This window comes from Pseudorca crassidens, chromosome 3 (assembly GCF_039906515.1).
Source record: "Pseudorca crassidens isolate mPseCra1 chromosome 3, mPseCra1.hap1, whole genome shotgun sequence".
Taxonomy (NCBI): domain Eukaryota; kingdom Metazoa; phylum Chordata; class Mammalia; order Artiodactyla; family Delphinidae; genus Pseudorca; species Pseudorca crassidens.
The window spans coordinates 162,329,303-162,349,072 of NC_090298.1; the positions used below are offsets into that span (position 1 = coordinate 162,329,303).

The 19,770-nt window shown below is 42.9% G+C and overlaps 1 pseudogene; it reads left to right on the forward strand.

Annotated features, from left to right (window-relative positions):
- Positions 1-10,127: 10,127 nt before the first annotated feature.
- On the forward strand, positions 10,128-19,295 carry LOC137221066 (ETS domain-containing protein Elk-4-like; annotated as a pseudogene).
- The last annotated feature ends 475 nt before the right edge of the window (positions 19,296-19,770 follow it).

Here is a 19,770-nt window from a genome sequence, read left to right on the forward strand (position 1 = left end):
AAAATGAAAGTACAATTGATTAAAATTGTGGGATCTAGCAAAAAAGTGCTTAAAGGAAATTTATAGCATTGAAGGCATACACTTGAAAAAAGAGATCTGTGTAATAAGTGATCTAAACCTCAACCTTACACAACTAGAAAAAGATGAGCAAATTAAATGAAAATTAAGCACGAGAAGATAAATAATAAAAGTTGGAGAAGAAATCAATGAAATTATGGGAAGCCAATGGAGAAAACCCAACAAAACCAAAAGCTGGCTCTTTGAGAATATTAATAAAATTAAGATACGTGTACACAAGCTGAGGAAAAAAAGAGGGAAAAAAGAAATTATTAGTATCAGGAACAAAAAGGGAGAAAATAAAACTGTAAAAGCGTTTGACAAAATACATGACAGCGAACAACAAATAGAAGGGAAGTTCCTCTTCCTGAGAAACACCATCTACAAGAAATCTGTGGTTAACATGATACTTATGGTGAGAAACCAGATGCTTTCCTGGTAAGATCAAGAAGGCAATGGACGGCCCCTCTCTCACCAGTCCTAGTCAACACTGTACCAGAAGTCTAAGCTAATCCAATGAAAGAAAATACAACGAAAGGAAATAAAAGGTATACAGAATGGGAAGTAGGAAATAAAACTGTCTTTTGTCACATATGACATGATTATGGAGAAAAACTCAAAGAATCAACAATAACAAAGAAAACCTCTTGAACTAAAATAAGAGAGTAGATTAAGGTTGAAGGATAAATGGTTATACAAAAGTCTACGCCTTCCTATAGATCATAAATGGTTAATATACAAAAGTCAGTGCTTTCCTATCGTTCCAAACAAATATAGTCAATTGATCTTTGACGAAGAGTCAAAAGCAATATAATGGGAAAAAACAGTCTTTTCAACACATAGTGCCAGGGAAACTAGATAGCCACCTGCCAAAAACAAAAACAACATCAAAAAATCAATGTAATCAATCAATGTACCTAGACACAAATCATAAACCTTCCATAGGAATTAACTGAAAATGGATTATAGATCTTACGTAAAATGCAAAACTACAAAACTCCTAGAAGATAACACAGGAGAAAATCTAGGTGATCTTGGCTTTGGTGATACATTTTTAGAAACAACACCAAAAGCAAGATCAATGAAAGAAAAAAATAGTAAGTTTGACTTCACTAAAATGAAAACTTGTTCTGTGAAATGCAGTGTTAAGAGATTAAAAACACAAGCTGAAGTCTGGGAGAAAATCTTTGTAAAACACTTCTCTTGTAAAGGACTGGTATTCAACATGTCCATTTATAAGAACTCTTATAAATCAATATATCAAACAATTAAAAATGGACAAAATATCGGAACACATACCTCACCAAAGAAGATATATGAATGGTAAATAAGCATAAGAAAAGATGCTCAACATCATATGTCAACAGGAGTTGCAAATAAAAGAAGAATGAGATACTACTAGACACTATTATGGCTCAAATCAAAACATCAAGAACAAACACCAAATGATGGAGAAGATGTGCAGCAACATGAACCCTCACTCACTGCTGGTGGTAATGTGAAATGATATGCCTACTTTGGCAGTTTCTTAAAACTAAACCTATTCTTACCAGGTTCCTCCTAGCAAGCAGGTTCCTTCCCATTTCCCCAAATGAGTTGAAACTTTCGTTCATAAAAAAACCTACATACAAATTTTTATAAGAGCTTTATTCATGATCGCCAAGACGTACAGGTAACCAAGATATCCTCCAATAAATAACAGAAAAAATAACCATGGGAACATCCATTCGATGTAATATTATTAAATATTTTTAATATTAAGATATTAATATTTAATATTATTAAAGGATATGAGGTGGAACTTCGCTGGTGCTCCAGTGGTTAAGACTCTGTGCTTCCACTGAAAGGGGTGCGGGTTTGATCCCTGGTCCGGGATCCCACATGCCACGCGGTGCAGCAACAACAACAAAAAAAACAACCTCATGAAAGTGATAAGATATAAACTTAGTATTAAAAATAAAATAAAGATTATTTTTAAAAAAGGATATGAGGTATCAGGCTAAAAAGATATGGAGAAACCTTAAAATAAGACTGCTAAGTGATTGTATAGTTCTGGAAAGGCCAAAACTATGAGAAAGTGAAAGATCTTTGGTTGCCAGTGATTTTGGGGTGGGAGGGAGGAATAAAGAGGTGGAGCACAAGAGATTTTTAGAGCAGTGAAAGTACATGATACAGAAACGATAGACACATGTCATTTCACGATGTCAAAGCCCAGAGATTGTATAACACAGAATCAAAGCAATCTTACATGTAGACTTTAATGCATCAATATTGGTTCATCGAATGTAACAAATACACCACAGTAATACAAAATATTAAAAATAGGACAAACTACGTGAAGGCACAGGGGTTATGTGGGAACTCCTTACTTTCTGATCAAGTTTTCTGTTAACCAAAAACTGCTGTAAATAAAAGTCTGTTAGGAAAAAAAAAGATAAAGACAGATACATTAACATTCATCTCAGATGACTGATAACTGAAAAGGGCCATCTTTCATTCAACTGATTTGAATTTATTTCAATGAGCCATTATGATGCTCTTATGAGGCCTGGACCCTGAGACTTGGAAGAGAGGTTAAAACTACATTGAATGCTGTGTTCCACAGCCCAGGCCTGGATATTCTGAGAAGTGAAATGAGTGCCTTGGTTACTATCAGTAGTGCCTGGGACTCTGACGTGGATAAGAGTGTCCTGGCGAGGCCTTAGTATATATACAGACAAGTGTTACCTTGATTTATATTGTGCCTGTTAGGCAAGAGATTCCCAGAATTCTTTTACCACAAACTCTTAGACAATCATCCAGGGGTCTGTAAACACACGCTGTCCAAGCCAGTTGCTGATCAGGGCTCAGACGACAGCCCGATTTTTGGTCAGTTGTGGACCCTTGAGTCCCAGATGTCCCAAATAAGGGATGAAAAGCAGCAACTCTGCCTGAGCCGGATCATGTATGAATGTGGAGATGTTGTCTCTAATGTCTGAAACTCCCATCGCTTTTCACTCAGGGAATCCTAAGGAGCTCACGGGGAGCCTAGGGGTCTGGGAAGGGGGTGACCTTCTTCAGCACCTGGCAAGGGACCAAGGAGAGGCGAGGCCACTGCTTCTGCAGGTAGGTTACGACAGGGGGCCCAGGTTTAGCTGTATCTTGCCTAAAGGGGGTCTCCATAGCTGAGCTGAGCTCTTGGGGTGCTGTTCACAGGTCCCAAATCATAATGGGAATCTGGGTGAAGGGTCACATGCTCAGGGCTATCTGTGTTTAGCACAGCTCTGTCAGAAGGGATAACTGCAGCTCGAATGGCATATAGCGTGGAGCCTAGGGCAGTTACTGATGGCAACTCCAGGGGCAGGAGACGAGGTCACTGAAGCCTCTACTGTGAATCAGTGTCTGATGGCACTAAGGGAAGTAAGTGCCTGTCATCTGGCAGTTTGACCTGAGTTCAGAGCCTTTTTGTTTTTTTTTTGTAGAGGGAATATTCAAGGTGGGCCGATGTACAAGTAATAGTATAAATGGGCTCAAGTAAAATTCATAAACAAGGAATAAGATGCCTCCAGAACACCAGAAGAATCTAGACAAGGTTGTGGGTCCAGAGAGGGACAACAGTTATTTCTTCACTGTGTCAGGGAGAGTGGGCCCCAGGTTACCAAATAATTTTTTTTTTTTTTTTTTGCAGTACGCGGGCCTCTCACTGCTGCGGCCTCCCCCGCCGCGGAGCCCAGGCTCCAGACGTGCAGGCCCAGCGGCCATGGCCCACGGGCACAGCCGCTCCGCGGCACGCGGGATTCTCCCTACCGGGGCACGAACCCGTGTCCCCTGCATCGGCAGGCGGACTCCCAACCACTGCGCCACCAGGGAAGCCCTTTGTCAGTATTTTTATGTTCTGATGTCCTCAGAAAAGGATGTCATTGGTGTAATGTCACACCCGTGCTTCTGGAGCAAGGTGGCTACAGTTCAGATCCTGCCTGCAGAGACTGTGTGTGTTCACAGTGGTGTTGAGGTTCCCTGAGGGTAACCAGGTAAAGGTGTATCATATCCTTTCAGAGGTGAAGGCAACTGCACCAGGTGAAGGTGTATCATATCCTTTCAGAAGTGAAGGCAACTGCAGCTGAGAGGCTGTTCAAATAGAGAACAGAACAGACCTAGCCAAATCTGGGAGAGCAGGATACTTACATTGCTGAATGGGTAGAGCCAGTAATTTCCATAATCCTGGGGACAGGGAGTAGGGTTTTTTTTTGTGTAACCACAGCCTCACAGTTACAGTAATCCAGTGTGAAGTGTCATTCATTCTTTCCAGATTTAAGAACAGGTTAAGGGAATTCCCTGGAAGTCCAGTGGTTAGAACTCAGCCCTTTCCCCTGCCAGGGCCCAGGTTTGATCCCTGGTCAGGGAACTAAGATCCCACAAGCTAAAAAAAAAAAAAAAGAACAGGTTAAATGAGGCTGTTAAAAGGAGAAGCAGAAGGAATAATCACTTCTTCATTAAAAGGTGTTACACAATGGTTTTCAATCCTTCAAGGCCCAATATAAGGTTTAATTTATAGTGGGACAGACTAAGTAATTTAACTGGGAGGTAAGGCCTGTGGTGTTCCATTTTCCCTATATAATTTGAAAGTGTCAAAGACTAAATTAAAATTTCATTTATAACTCAATGGTTCAGACCTTCCTCTGCTCAGTGTGGGATATCTTAAGACAATGGGTGCTATGACCAAGAGGAATTTAGTCCTCATGGTCAAGGTGAAACATATCCATTTGTCCTCTCTATGATAGTTAACTCCCCTAAAATTATCCAGGATACCCTGCTTAAATTTTGTGGGATTCCCAGGTATCCCACATTTGAGCCCTAGTATTGATTATTTGCATGAAGGTTTGTGAATGAGTGCATTACAGCAAAAGGTAAAATTAATTCAGAACCTGTGATGTAGAGGCCCAAAAGCAGAATAGTGTCCTTTCATATCTTTTTTCTTAAAAAAAATTTTTTTTTATTTGTCTTTCCTTTCAACCTTTTTGTTGTGTAAATTCTTTTAGGATATTTTGAGTTTCCAATTGGGTCAAAGTGTAGACATTTGTTTCCGTATTCTTTTTCCTTTGTTCTCTTCCTCCTATCTTTCCAGGGTTTTCTTGGTCACTGGATATACTACCGGGGAGGTGGTATGCTCTCTACCCTGGTATTTGTAAATTTTTTCATCTAGAGAGCCACAAAAAAGTGCCAATCCCCCATGACAACTGTTCCCTTGTAAATGTTAAAAACAAGATAACACACTCAAAATGAGATCACTTATACTAAGCAGCATGTCACCAAACCAAGTTAATTATAGTTTCAGCTGTCCCCAAAATGGAATCTTAAACCATCAATCAGGAATTACCCGTTCAGCGCTAGTTAAGTAATCTGCCACAGAGACCGCTACTATCCCCTAAAGGAATAGTATTGATATCTTGCCAGACTAATCCACTTTTCCATAGTATTAAAGTTCTTTGTCCCCACTCCCTTCTGCCTACCAGAGCCTTCCATTTTGTGCAGCTCTTCGAAGTTCCTTTCTGCTAGATGAGATGCTGACTGATGCATGAATCACTGAATAAAGCCAATAAGATATTTTAAATTTATCAGTTGAATTTTGTTCAGTATAAAGCTTAAGGATTGCTTAAGCTTTGCTGTGCCACAGTGAGGCCATGGTTGTTGTCCCCCATAAGCCTGATGGTGGGAATCTTTGTTACCACAGAGGCAGCAGCAGCAGAGGTACTAAAGTGTCCTGGGAAGTCCTCTGGTATTAGGAGTGTGGATTCAGCCCACCATCTAAATGGCTGCCTTTCCCCCATGTTTTCTTTCTTTCTTTCTTTTTTTAAATAATTGTTCTTTCAGAGCAATTATCCAATGTGCTCATCTCTTGCACAGGGTATAGTTTCCCTCTCTCATCAATGATATGATGGGTTAGGGCCAACCTAGTCTCTGTCACAAATTCACTCTAACACACTGATAATTCGGGCAAAGAAACTGATTTAGGATTAACTTAAGGATGACTAAATCCCATACTCCTGCTCCCAGATGCCTAGGAATTCTCGACTGTCAATTCTGGTCCACTTAACCTAGAACTGAGGCTTGGTATGGTCAATAATGCAACACAGGGCAGTGCAGCTCACAACTCGAGCTCCCCAGCAAGAAGTGAGTTGTGCAGCTCACAACTCGAGCTCCCCACAATACCAGCCCCCATCAAGCAGCAGAGCAGGTTAGAGAGTCAGAGCAGGAGAAGACAGACCCACGGGTGGTGGTCATGTCTGGACATGCTGCTGCTCACTGCACCAACTGTATAGTCACCTGCAGAGGGGTGGTTCGCATGTTGAGTGATGCCAGTGTGGCATAAATACACACACACACACACACACACACACAGAGGGTAGGAAAAGGCTTATGAATCACAGAATTGAAGTTTCAGGTGAGGGCAGGGCAGGCTTCTCAAGCAGCACAGGGTGGGGTTCGGGGGGGGTTGGGGAATGAGGCTTAAGCTGAGAGCAGTCAAATATCAAAAAGTGTGGGCTCATTACAAGTACAAAGATGGGTAAGAAAAATATGCATTCGCAAATGCTTCTTTTTAGATAAAGAAACACAGGATACTCAAGAAATGATCACCACTAGTTTTTTCGGGGTGGCTGAAGCAACAAAACTGGAGGACAACAAAATGTTCAGACACTGAGTCTAATTTAGACCTTCTTATCTTATAGAATTTTGCTAACTGTTGCACGATTATTTAAAATAAGCAGAGTAATTTATATAAACCATATTTGTCTATCCAATAGACTTTATTTTTAATTAACTTGCTTTTGCTTTTTAAAACAATTTTTAATTCATTTAATTTTTACTTTTCTATAAGGACACCATTCTAAGATTTAATCCTTTAAACACTAACTCTTATAAAAGTTTTAACCATAAAAAAGAGAAAAATTTCAAATCTCTTTCTAACTAAGAAGCACTATAAACTACAAACTCTATAAACATTATAAACCATAAGAAGCTTTATAGTTTCTCCTTATATCTTACTCTGGGGGATTATTATTATGCATTATTATTATGAGTAATATAATGCACTAAGGATTGAGACAGGCTGGGACCTGGGACCCTTTGCTGCAGTGCTTGCATCTGGACAAACCTCTAGCAACAAAATACAAACTGTAAGGGACAAGCAACAAAATACAAAGAAACTTAAGGAACTAACATAAATGCATGTATGTGAAGTTGGGGCAAATTCTGAACAATAAGATACAAAAAGACCAAAACCCACACAGCACCACCAAAGGAGAAGGCAGACCACCTAAGCCACCCATCCAGAACGACCCCATATAAGGTACCAGCTGCCCACTCCCCCAACCCCCAGGAAGCGAGCAAGGGAGCCTGTTACTTGTTTTTGCTCCCTCCTGCTACAGCAGAGGCCCCAATAAAGCCTTGCCTGAATTTCCTGTCTGGCCTCTTATCAATTTCTATTGGTTAAGGAGGCTAAGAACCCCGGTTGGTAACAGGATTTGGGACTAATCCATAAAATGTATTAGACCTCTCAAAGATTTATATAAGTTTTAAGTAGTTTTTCTCATAGCAATTAAAATAAAAATAAAATTCTGTTTGGTTCCAGAATTTCTTGCCTTACCTCCATTGTATCTCTCAGTCAGCCTACATTTTCAAAGCCCAACAAAGAAAAATCTCATACATTCACAGGAAATAATATCACAAATTACCAAAGGAAAACAAAGTTAAGAGCTGCAATATTCAATATATAAAGGTAAACAAGGAAAGAAATGCAAATGTTTGAATCAGGTGTTTCCCTATAGTTCAGAAGAAAACCCAGATTCCCAAGCTTGCAGTCCAGTCTCTGCCTGCTGGAATACAACCCCTAGAGTCAATCCCTGGTGATGGAGGATGGGAGGACACCTGACCAACCACAGGAACGAACTCTGGGAGCTCTGCACACCCTCTTCTCAGGGCATAATGAAAATACTCCCTCTCTAAGGCTTCAGTTCTCACAAGTGAGAAAACTCTTGGCCGGATTCAATTTAATGTTGTGATTCAAATGAACTCCCCACCTCATAAACCCTTTGTCTAGAAGACAGAACTCCTGACCTTCACAGACTTTCTCAATGTACTCAGATTACTAAGTGCACCTACACTGTGGATGCAAAGCTCAAGCCTACCTCTATAGCCACAGTTAGAACCTCAGAAAGGGCATCACCTCCCCATCCCCCTACCCACTATCCCATGCTCATCCCCAGCTTTCCAGGTCTCTGTAGCTTCTCTCGGTAGAAAAGTTCCTTCTGTGCTGAGTGTGAGCAGGTAGGACACGTGCAGAGGGGGGCTCCCCAGGAAGGAACTGGGCCTTCAAGTACTTCCCTTTGCAGGCTCAAGGGGGCCTTAGCTTAGAGAAACTGACCTTGGGCTTCTCTTCGCACATAGTTGATCTGGACCACCACTGATACTTTAAATACAGAAACCCAGGGTTTGAACAATACAAAAAAATCATTCAATCCAGTGTTTATGTGTAAAGCATGGAAGGAAATTTTTAGGCAATTTTCTAGTTCAAAAACACCCCACAAATATCTATTCCTTTCAGAAAGTAAATGTCAGTTAATAATTATTTCTATGCTAAGAAGTTGTTTGGAAACATTGTATGATTTCACTTATATGTGGGATGTAAAAAACAAAACAAACAAAACAGAAACAGATCCATGGATACAGAGAGCAAACTAGTGGTTGCCAGAGGGGAAGGGGGTGGGAAATGAGTGAAGTGGGTGAGGGAGATGAAGAGGTACAAACTTACAGTTATAAAATAAATAAGTCACGGGAATGTAATGTACAGCAGAGGGAATATAGTTGATAATGCTAGAATGACTCTATATGATGACAGATGGTAATTAGACTTACCCTAATCATTTTGTAATGTATAAAAGTATCAAATCTCAGGGCTTCCCTGGTGGCGCAGTGGTTGAGAGTCCACCTGCCGATGCAGGGGACACGGGTTCATGCCCCGGTCCGGGAAGATCCCACATGCCGCGGAGCGGCTAGGCCCCGTGAGCCATGGCTGCTGAGCCTGCGCGTCCAGAGCCTGTTGCTCCGCAACGGGAGAGGCCACAACAGTGAGAGGCCCGCGTACCGCAAAAAAAAAAAAAAAAAAAAGCATCAAATCTCTATGTTGTAAACCTGAAACCAATATAACATTGTAAGTCAATTATACTTCAATTAGAAAAAGAAAAAGGTATAAAAAAGAAATTGTTCGGAAAACAATCACATTGAACACACTTCTAGGTGTTGCAAGTCTAAGCCCTGATACTGTAATTTGAAATCACCCAAAAGAAATGGGCAGAATTCAGAATGTTCCTACACTGCTAAAGGGGGGAAAAAAAAGAAACAAAGGTGTAAACAAATGGAATGTAATAATAAAATATTTATTTTTTCTTATCTTCACGACTCTCTTGCTTCTTTGGAAATATTTTATATTTTCTATCAAGATCTATGATTAAATGTTTAAATGTTTACTTCAAAACAGAGTTTAAAAAGTGAATAAGGGGCAAACTCACGCAGGGGCAGTTCTGACCTGGAACAGTGAGGAAAGGACAGATCACCCAGGAAAGTCACCAAAGAGGAAACTCGACCCAAAGGATTCCCATAGAATGTCTGTGCCCAGGGAGATTCTGGGGACATAGACACTAGGCTTTTAAGCAACATAGTTCCAGGTGGTTAATCTCTGATTTCCTCTCATGTAAAAACATCCACAGGCAAAAAATATATCTTTAAAAAGAACCATCCACGGCTCTGTGGAGGAATGATAAACAATACTGCGTACTTCAAAATGCACCACGGAGGACAAATATTGGTAATGAAGCTATGAACTGAAGAGGGGAAGATGGCGTTTGGGAACGTGGGGAAAGATCTGGAAATTTAGGCATTTACTGCCTGCTCTGGGAAGAGCTGGGGTGCAAGAACAGGGTCGTGGATTTGTGACCCTGTTCCTCAAACATTCGGAAAAGTGAGGGGAAGAAGAGTCCCCACCCCCGCCAGGGAGAAAGGAGGGACTAAGGACCCCACAGATCACAGCTCCACCTATGCATGAAGCCCTGACACCGAGTCCCCGGTTGTCCAGTGATCACCCTCCCTGTGGACACCACACAATCTGGAGTAGACACGGTCGCAGCAGTGAGCGGAGAGGCCGCCCTGGGTCCCGACTGCCGGCCGCGCCCCGGGTGGACTCTGGTCTGCAGACTCCGGAGTTGACCGTGGGGAGGCCCGGGTCCCACCACGGCCAGTTCCAACTGGTCCTTCCGCCCCCGTCTTCCAACACCCGTCTTCCCAACTCACCATTTCCCAGTTTCTCTGGTTCTGCGCTGTCCACCTCACGACTCTCGTGGCAAGTGCAGGTCACAGCAACAGAGGCTGCCGCTGAGCCACTTGAGGACTTTAAGGGCAGAAATCACGCACCCAGGTCGAGGCCCGACTGAAGAGCAACAGAGCACGCAGACCACTCGCCCTACGTAGTCATTGGAGCGTCGCCCACACGTCTGTAACCAGTGACTCCCCTGATTGGACAGTTTGCAAGGCCCCGCCCTCCCGTGCCTGAGTGACAGCAAGCAGGAGGTCAGGTCTCAGAGCGGAGCTGGTACTGGCCGTGGGCGGGAACTGTCCCCTCCACCGACACTGCATTGAACCATGAGGCCAAGAGGCCCTCACGGAACTGTGCCACTTCTTCACAAACACGGACACTTACAAGTGATCTCCCCATATGTAATAATGAGTCTGGCTCCATTTTGATCTTTGATCATTTCCTGTGGGACCTCAGGGGCACTTGGTTCTGGTGGGAGGATGAACCCCACAGTCTAGACCAGGCCCCTGGGCCTCTCAGATGCTAGGTAACATCATAGTGAACGGCGAAGAGACCTCTTCCAGAACTGTGGCATCTAGAAAGGGACTGAGGGGGAGGGTGCCCCCTCCTGCAGGTAGGCTATGCCAGAGGGCTCAGGTTGCACTCTGCCGTCATGTCTCAAATCTCAGTAGACATGCTGAGCTCATGGGGGGCTGTTTCCAGGACCCAAGCCACAACGAGCAGCTGCGTGAAGGGTCAGATGGTCACGTCCTAGGACAGCTTATATTTCCAGGAGAGCCTAGTACCTGGTGGAAATTACAGCTTCAATGGCATAAAGTGTGAGCTAAGACGGGGCAGTTTCTTGAATAGAAACAAAATTGGTAAACAAGGAATGTGTTGCCTTCAAACATCATAACAACCTAGGAGATGCTGTGGGTGCTGAGAAGGACGATCTTTCTTCATGGTGTCAGGGAGGGAATTTACCAAATAATTTTTAGAAATTTACGCATGGTGTCAGGGCCTCACAGTATGTGTGAGCTAATGGCCCATCCACTTTTCATGAGTTCCCTTTTTCAATATCTGTATGTCCCGAATGAATGTTAAATAAACTTCCTCAAAGAGATGTCATTAATGTAATGTTATACCTCTGCTCGTGGAGCCTGGTGGAGGCAGGTCAGACTATACCTGCAGAGACTGTGTGCAGTGGCAATGGTACTGAGGTTACTGGAGGGTAACCAGTAAAGGTGTTCATGTCCTTTTAGAGGTGAAGGCTATCTGCAGCTGACAGGCTGTGGAAACAGGCACTGAACAGAAAAGACTTAGCCAACTCCATCCAATCCTATGACAGCAGGATATTTACCACTTGCTGATTGGATGGAGTTAGTACTTTCCATAATGTTGGAAACTAAAAAATAGGTGCGTATTTGATGTAACCACAGCCTCAAGTTTGCAGTGATCCATTGTGAGGTGTCATTCATTTTTCCAGGTTTAAGAATAGGTGAAATTGGCTGTTAAAAGGAGAAGTACCTTTACTTCTCCTTTTAAGAGGGGATAATCACCTCTTCACTAAATAACTTTTGTATAATGTTTTCCAATCCTTCAAGGCTCTGTTTAATTAACCTTGGGCCATGTTACATAATTTACTTGGAGGATAAGGTATGTGGGGTCCCATTCTGTGAAGCCAATTTGGAAGTGGCAAAGATTTAATTTAATTTTAATTTTTGAATCATTGGTTCAGAGTTTTCCTGTACTTTAGGACAATGCTTGCTATGACCATGAGGAATTTAGGCAAGAGAAGAGCTGGCTGATAGTTAAGGTGAGACATGCCTATTTGTTTCCTATCTTATATTCAGTAATTCCCCTAAGATTACCGGGGGTACCTTCCTTAAATTTAGTAGGATCCCAATATGACTGTAATTTGAGAACTGGTATTGATTAGTTGCATGAAGGTTTGTGAATTAGTGCATTACAGCAGATGGCAAACTTAATTCAGAACCTATGTTTTAGAGGCCCCAGAAAACAAACAGTACCCCTTTATCTCTTTTGTTGTATAAATTCTTTTAGTATATTTTGGATTTCCAATGGGTCAAATTGCAGGCCTTTCCTTTTTTTTTTTTTTTTTTTTGATTCCCTCTCTCTTGTTTGTTTTTTGTGTCACTGGATATACCTTGGGGGAGGGGTGTCCTCTCTACCCTGGTATTTATATATTTTTCTCCTCTAGAGGGCCTCATATCAACACCACCGGGATTAGAAGCTTTCCCCATGACAACTGGTTGCTTTATAGAATTTAAGGACCCCAGGCTTAAGTCAGGTTTGAACTAATCCCTTTGCTGTTCCACAGGGGTGCCATGAGTGTTGTCCCCAATATAACTTGGACTGTCAGGATCTTAGCTGCAGTAGAGGCAGGGGCAGTAGCAACAGAAGAACTTGGTCCTGGTGAGAAGGGTCCTGGTGAGTCTCTGTATAAGGAGTATGGACTTGGCCTGCCATCTAATGGCTGCCGTTCCCCTCCCTTCTCTTTCTCATTTATTATTTTTTTAAATTTATTTATTTTATTTATTTTTGGCTGTGTTGGATCTTCATTGCTGTGCACGGGCTTTCTCAAGCTGCGGCAAGCGGGGGCTACTCTTCGTTGCGGTGCGCAGGCTTCTCATTGCAGTGGTTTCTCTTGTTGTGGAGCATGGGCTCTAGGCGCTCGGGCTTCAGTAGTTGTGGCACGCGGGCTCAGTAGTTGTGGCTCGCAGGCTCTAGAGTGCAGGGTCAGTAGTTGTGGCACATGGGCTTAGTTGCTCCGCGGCACGTGGGATCTTCCCAGATCAGAGCTCGAACCCGTGTCCCCTGCATTGGCAGGCAGATTCTTAACCACTGCACCACCAGGGAAGCCCCTCTTTCTCATTTTAAATGACAGCTGCTTCGGGAACAAGGACCTGATGGGCTCACCTCTTGCACAGGGTATAGTCCCTCTCTCCCACCACCTCCAGGGTACGCTGGGACTAACCCAGCCTCTGTCACAGTTTCTCTCTAACACACAGATATACACTGGCACAGACATCAACCCAGGATTCCTTCAGGAGCCCCAATCCCATATTCCTGCTCCCAAAGGCTTAGGAATTCTTGAAACTTTCAACACTGGTCAGCTGATCATAGAACTGAGTCCTGGTGGGGTTAACAATGGAACAGGGCAGCACAGCTCACAGCACAAGCTCCCCAGCACCCAGCAGCCCACAGTGCCGGCCGCCATCAGACAGCAGAGCAGGTGAGCGAGTCACAGCAAGAGAAGAGAGACAGACCCATGAGTGGTGGTCATGTCTGAACATGCCGCTTACGGCACCAACTGTTATGGTTATCTGCAGAGGTGTGGTTCCCATGTTGAGACTGATGCTGGTATATCATACACATACACATACACACACACACACACACACACACACACACACACACACACACACACGCAGGGTAGGATGAGGCTTATGACACAATTGGAGTCTCAGAAGAGAGCAGGAACCGCCTCTCAAGCAGCTCTGAAATGGCTTCAGCAAGCAAGGAAAGGATCCTGGCCAGGGTTTTTATCATGGCTAGGGGGTGTTAAAGAAAAAATATTCAATGACACTTGTCAAAGAGCGTAAAGCAAATTTTACCCAGAACCACTGTGACAGGTATAGAGACCACTGCAATGGGATTTCACAGGAGGTGAAAAATGAGTTTGGGCTCAACACTGAATACAGTATGGGCGAGTGGGAATTCATGGCCAGAGGTCAAGGTGGGGATGGAATATTAAAAGAAATAGTCAGGAGTTAGGGGGTTCTGACTAAACGGACCTAACAGGATTGTACCGAAGACAGGCCAGGGTGATCACACATCACTTGAGGGGTGATGAAAGTGGGGAAATGCGATCAGATATGGGGGGTAGGGGGATTCTGGTTCAACTGACAAAGCAGGGTTCTTACTAAAAATGGATTTACAAAGAACTACACAAATAGGCCTAGGAGGTTCAGGAGTCTGTTAATCAGGCTCAAACTTTAATAGTTTGAGCAAGGAAAAAATCTTTGAGGGGGGGCGAGGGCAGGGAAAGAGTTCTGCTTGTGCAGTTGGTATCTGAAGCCAGTGCCAGAGGAGGGAGCCCCAGGACTTTCTTAACAGCTTGTCCAGGTGGGGACACAAGGGGAAGAGGGAGAGACGGGTGGCGGGGGTGGGGGGGATTGGGGTGGTAAGCTGTCAGCAAACATCAACTCTGCAGATTCCAACTACTCATTACAAAGACAAAGGTGGGCAACAAATATATGCATTCCCAATTGCCTGTTCTTATATAAAAAAACACAGGAGGCTCAATAAATAATCAAAAGTGTATGTTGGGGGTGGCTGGAGTAACAGTGCTGAAGGAAACCAGGGTATGTTGGTGGTGAGTTACAATTTAGAAATAGAATTTCCTATCTTACAGAGTTACTTTGAAATAAACAGAAAAATTTATATATACAATGATTTACTATTTACTAATATTTCTCACCCTTTGTATATAAAAAACCATTCTAAGATTTAATTCCTTTAAACACAATTACTGAAGTATAAACCATAAATTTTTCAGGAAAGGAAAAATTTCAAATCTCTGCTAACTAAAACGACAAGGTACATCCTGGCTTATCCTTCCACTCTATCTTTCATGGGGGTTATTTTCAGGAATAAGTAGAATATTATAATGCAGTAGAGGCTTGGCTTTAGCTCCTTAAATGTAGCAGGATTTTCAAAGATTTACATAAGCTTTGAATAGTTTTCCTCACATCAATTAAAAAAGGAAATCAATTGCTTTAGGCTTTTAAATTTCAATGTTCTCTAGGGACATGCATATACAAACATTGATCTGAAAATCAAACGTACCTGAAAACTTAAACATTCATCTCACATCTTGAGGTTCTCTTGCCTAAAAGGAACAAAAATTCTATTTAGTTCCACAATTTTCTTGCCTTGCTGACATCATTTCTCTCAATCAACCTAGATTTTTAAGCCCCCCCCCAAACCAAAAATGTTATTTCTCACAGGGGAATTAATTATATAGTACTAAGGGAAACTAGAGCCAAATGGCTGCACTATTCAATGGATAAAAGAATCCAAAGAAGGAAACACAAATATTGGAATCAGTACAGATAAGTAGCCAGCAACCCACAGGACAAAAGGAGCCACGTTCAGAAAGTTTAACACACGCTAGGCTCTCCTGGTTGAGACAGAACTGCTGGACCAGGTCAGTCCCTGGTGGAGGAGGGTAGGGGCCAGCTGAGCAGCCACAGGAATAAACTCTCTCCCTCCTCTCTCTGGGTAATAATGGAACCACTCCCTTTCTCAGAATTCCATTCCCACAGTGAGAAAACTCATCAGGACTCAGTTTAAGGCTGTGACTAAAATAAGCTCCCAAATGCATAAGCTCTAACCCAGGACACAGTACTTGGAGACACTGACCTCAGGCCTCTGCTCCCAGGCACACTGCTACTGACCACCACTGATGTTTTTTTAAATTTATTATTATTTTTTTTTTTTGCGGTATGCGGCCTTCTCACTGTTGTGGTCTCTCCCGCTGCGGAGCACAGGCTCCAGGCGCGCAGGCTCAGCAGCCATGGCTCACGGGCCCAGCCGCTCCGTGGCATGTGGGATCTTCCCGGACTGGGGCATGAACCCGTGTCCCCTGCATCAGCAGGCGGACTCTCAACCACTGCGCCACCAGGGAAGGCCCTGTTTTGTTTTTTTAAACTAGATTCTTTACATTTATCTGAATAGAAGATAGCCAATCTGGAAGTAGAAATAATTTTACATCTTCCTAACCAATCTTTAGGTGTTTTATTGCCTTTTCTTGTATAACGGTTTTGGCTAAAATCTCCAGTACGTTCTCAAGTAGAAGTGGCAAGACCAGATATCCTTGTTGTGTTCCTTATCTTCAGGTGAAAGCATCCAACCTTCCATCATTAAAAATATTAGCTTTAGGGACTTGCCTCGTGGCGCAGTGGTTAAGAATCTTCCTGCCAATGCAGGGGACACGGGTTCGAGCCCTGGTCTGGGAAGATCCCACATGCTGCAGAGTAACTAAGCCCATGTGCCACAACTACTGAGCCTGTGCTCTAGAGCCCGCACGCCACAACTACTGAAGTCCGCGCGCCTAGCAACAAGAGAAGCCACAGCAACAAGAAGCCCGCAACCAAGAGTAGTCCCCACTGGCTTCAACTAGGGAAAGCCCGCGCACATCAACGAAGACCCAATGCAGCCAAAAATAAATAAATTAAATAAATAAATTAAAAAAAAGAAAACATGCTCATTAGCACTATTGACAGAATAAGGTGTTTCCTATGCAATTAAGACTTATGTGAATATAAAGTAGAAGAGAATCGGAGAATATTCCCAAGCAGTAAAGTCTGAATAGTTTCCTGTTGGACACAAAAGGCCTTACAGAAAAATCTAAATCCCAATGGATTGTTAATATGGATCTTATAAAGACATCAGTGGAAAGCTACACCTCTATGAAAATGGAGTCAAATAAATCATTGGTGGGTTTGAGAATACTCTTTTTTTTTTTTTTTTTTTTTTTTTGCGCTACGCGGGCCTCTCACTTATGTGGCCTCTCCTGTTACGGAGCACGGGCTCCAGACACGCAGGCTCAGCGGCCATGGCTCACGGGCCCAGCCGCTCCGCGGCATGTGGGATCCTCCCAGACCGGGGCACGAACCTGTGTCCCCTGCATCGGCAGGCGGACTCTCAACCACGTGCCACCAGGTAAGCCCCTGAGAATACTCTTAATTAGGAAAGCAAAGAATCTGAAAAATAAGCTGGAAGATGGTGTCCTTGACTCCGATGTATCTGTCTCTATCTGTATGATGGCTCAGAAATCTGACTAACGCCTTCTTCACATCAGCTTTCCAAATCTCATGCAAAAGAGGCTATTGGTGAATTCTACCATGGAACCACAAAAGGGATGAATTCTGGAATACCTAGTTCCTGATTTAACCTTCAGGGAGGATATCTCCAACTCTACATTTTATGGTCCTATCACATCCCTCTTCTTATATCAAAGTCTGCCTCAGTAAATGAAGATGTCACTATTGATCACTTGTATTTCCACCACATAATACACCTTAAACACTGTTTCAGGATCTGCTTTCTTGTGTAAGTAAATAGAGGGTAGCAATATAGAAAGTCCTGCTTTCCTTGATTATCAGTAAAGATTCACCATAAAGATAAAATATGGATATGGTTCATCTTCAGTTTTGTAACCATTACAAATTTTATATATATATATATATATATATATATATATATATATATATATATGATGTGGGCTTGAGTATTGACATTGTTAACTGAGATTGAGACTTCCAACTGATATGGCCTACAAATATTTGTGATGCTGCTTTTTTGTGTGTTTAATGTCATTTAAGAGGATGTTCATTTTCTTAAATAAATTAAAGTCTTATATCTGGCTCCACCACGGGGGTGTCAGTGGCTGCCTCACTGTCCTTGAGTTCTCAATGTTAGGAGGTGGCCGGTGGAGAGAAGCATGATGTTCGAGGCAGAGACCCTGAGGCAGCCTCGCAAGTGGCCTCCTTCATTGCTGTTAACAATGCCATCACCCTGTGGCAGTTCCTCCTTCAGCTCCTAAAGGAGCCTCAGAACGATCACATGATCTGCTGGACTTCTAATGATGGGGAGTTCAAGCATTTGTAGGCAGAAGAGGTGGCTCGTCTCCGAGGGATTCAAAAGAACAAGCCTAACATGAATTATGACAAACACAGCCGACCCCTCAGATACTATTATATGAAGAATATCATTGAAAACGTGAGGGGTCAGAAGTTTGTGTACAAGTTTGTCTCGCACCCAGAGATTTTGAATACGGTTCCTATGCCAGTGGGCAGGCTTGAGGGAGACTGAAGCTTTACACATCAGTGAAGTCAGCAGCGAGAGATCCATAGATGAGGAGAATGGAGGGAAAAAGAAGCCACCGCAGCCTGGTGCCAAGACCCCTAGCTGCAGTGACTACAGACACTCTGGCTTATATTCTTCATTTACCCTCAAATCTTTGAACTCCTCCAATAGGAAGCTTTTCAAATCTATAAAGGTTGAGAATCCAGCTGAGAAATTTGCAGAGAAAAAAATCCCCTCTGTTATCAAATTTGTAACACCTTCCAAAAAGCCACCAGCAGAAACTCTTGCTGCCGTCAATTCAACTGACCCAAGTATTTCTCCATCTTCCAAGGAAACTATCCAAGCGTTGGAGAGTTTATATTCCCCCAAACTGCCTTCCCTAGAAACACCAACTTCTGCATCCAGCACAACTGCTGCTTTTACCACCACACCTCCTATTTCGTCCGTTTGCCCTTTTCAGGAACCTCCTAGAACACCTTCACTACCGCTGAGTTCCAACCCAGACATGGACCCAGACATGGACGCAGACGTGGACGCAGACAGGGAATTAGTGGCTTCTCAGCCAATGGAAATTCCAGATAACCTGTCACCGGAGCCTAAAGACCAGGATTCAGCTTTGCCAGAAAAGGACAAAATAATTCATCAAGGTCCAAGAAACCCAAAGGGTTAGAGCTGGCACCAACCCTCATGATCACAAGTAGTGATCCAAGCCCACCGATAATATTAAGCCCATCTCTCCCTAGAGCTTTTCTTAGGCCAGCACTATTTTCACAGACACCCATCTTACTGTCTTGGAGTCCCTCGCTCTCCAGTATCTACTTTTGGAGTATTCTCAGCCCTGTTGCTCCCCTAAGTCCAGCCAGACTTCCAGGTGCTAAAACACTTTTCAAGTTTCCTTCTGTGCTGAACAGTCATGGTCTGTTCACTGTCTAGCCTGGATGGACCTTCCACCCCTGGCCCATTTTCCCCAGATCTACAGAAAAAATAACCTATGCACTTGTGGAATGAGAGAACCAAGGAATAAAGAAACAGACAGACATCGAACAAGAATACTTTTAAAGTGCGCAATTGATACTTCCACAATGATAATAGTCTATTGTGATTTCTGCCATTTCCCATTAAAATGCTTATTTAGGAGTCCCTCAAAAAAATAAAAAGATTCACTCTCTTCCTACATTTCAATTATACTATACAGTATAAGTGTATCAGATCATCATGTTGTCATCTTTAAATGCAGTTTTATTAGTCAGTTATCCCTCAGTACAGCTGCGGGTGGGGGGCAGGAAGAGTTTCCAGGTACACTCCAATGTTAAGTACAACTTACTGTTTTTCTTCTGTCAGTGAAAATGGGAATACAATTGCCTTATATATATTATAGCTGTTGACATTTCAAGGTTTTCTAGGCACACAGGGAACACTAATCTAAAATAAATTTCCTTCTAGTGTAAAATGTACAGCTGAGAAGTTAATGCACACACCTCACAGCTTGTGGT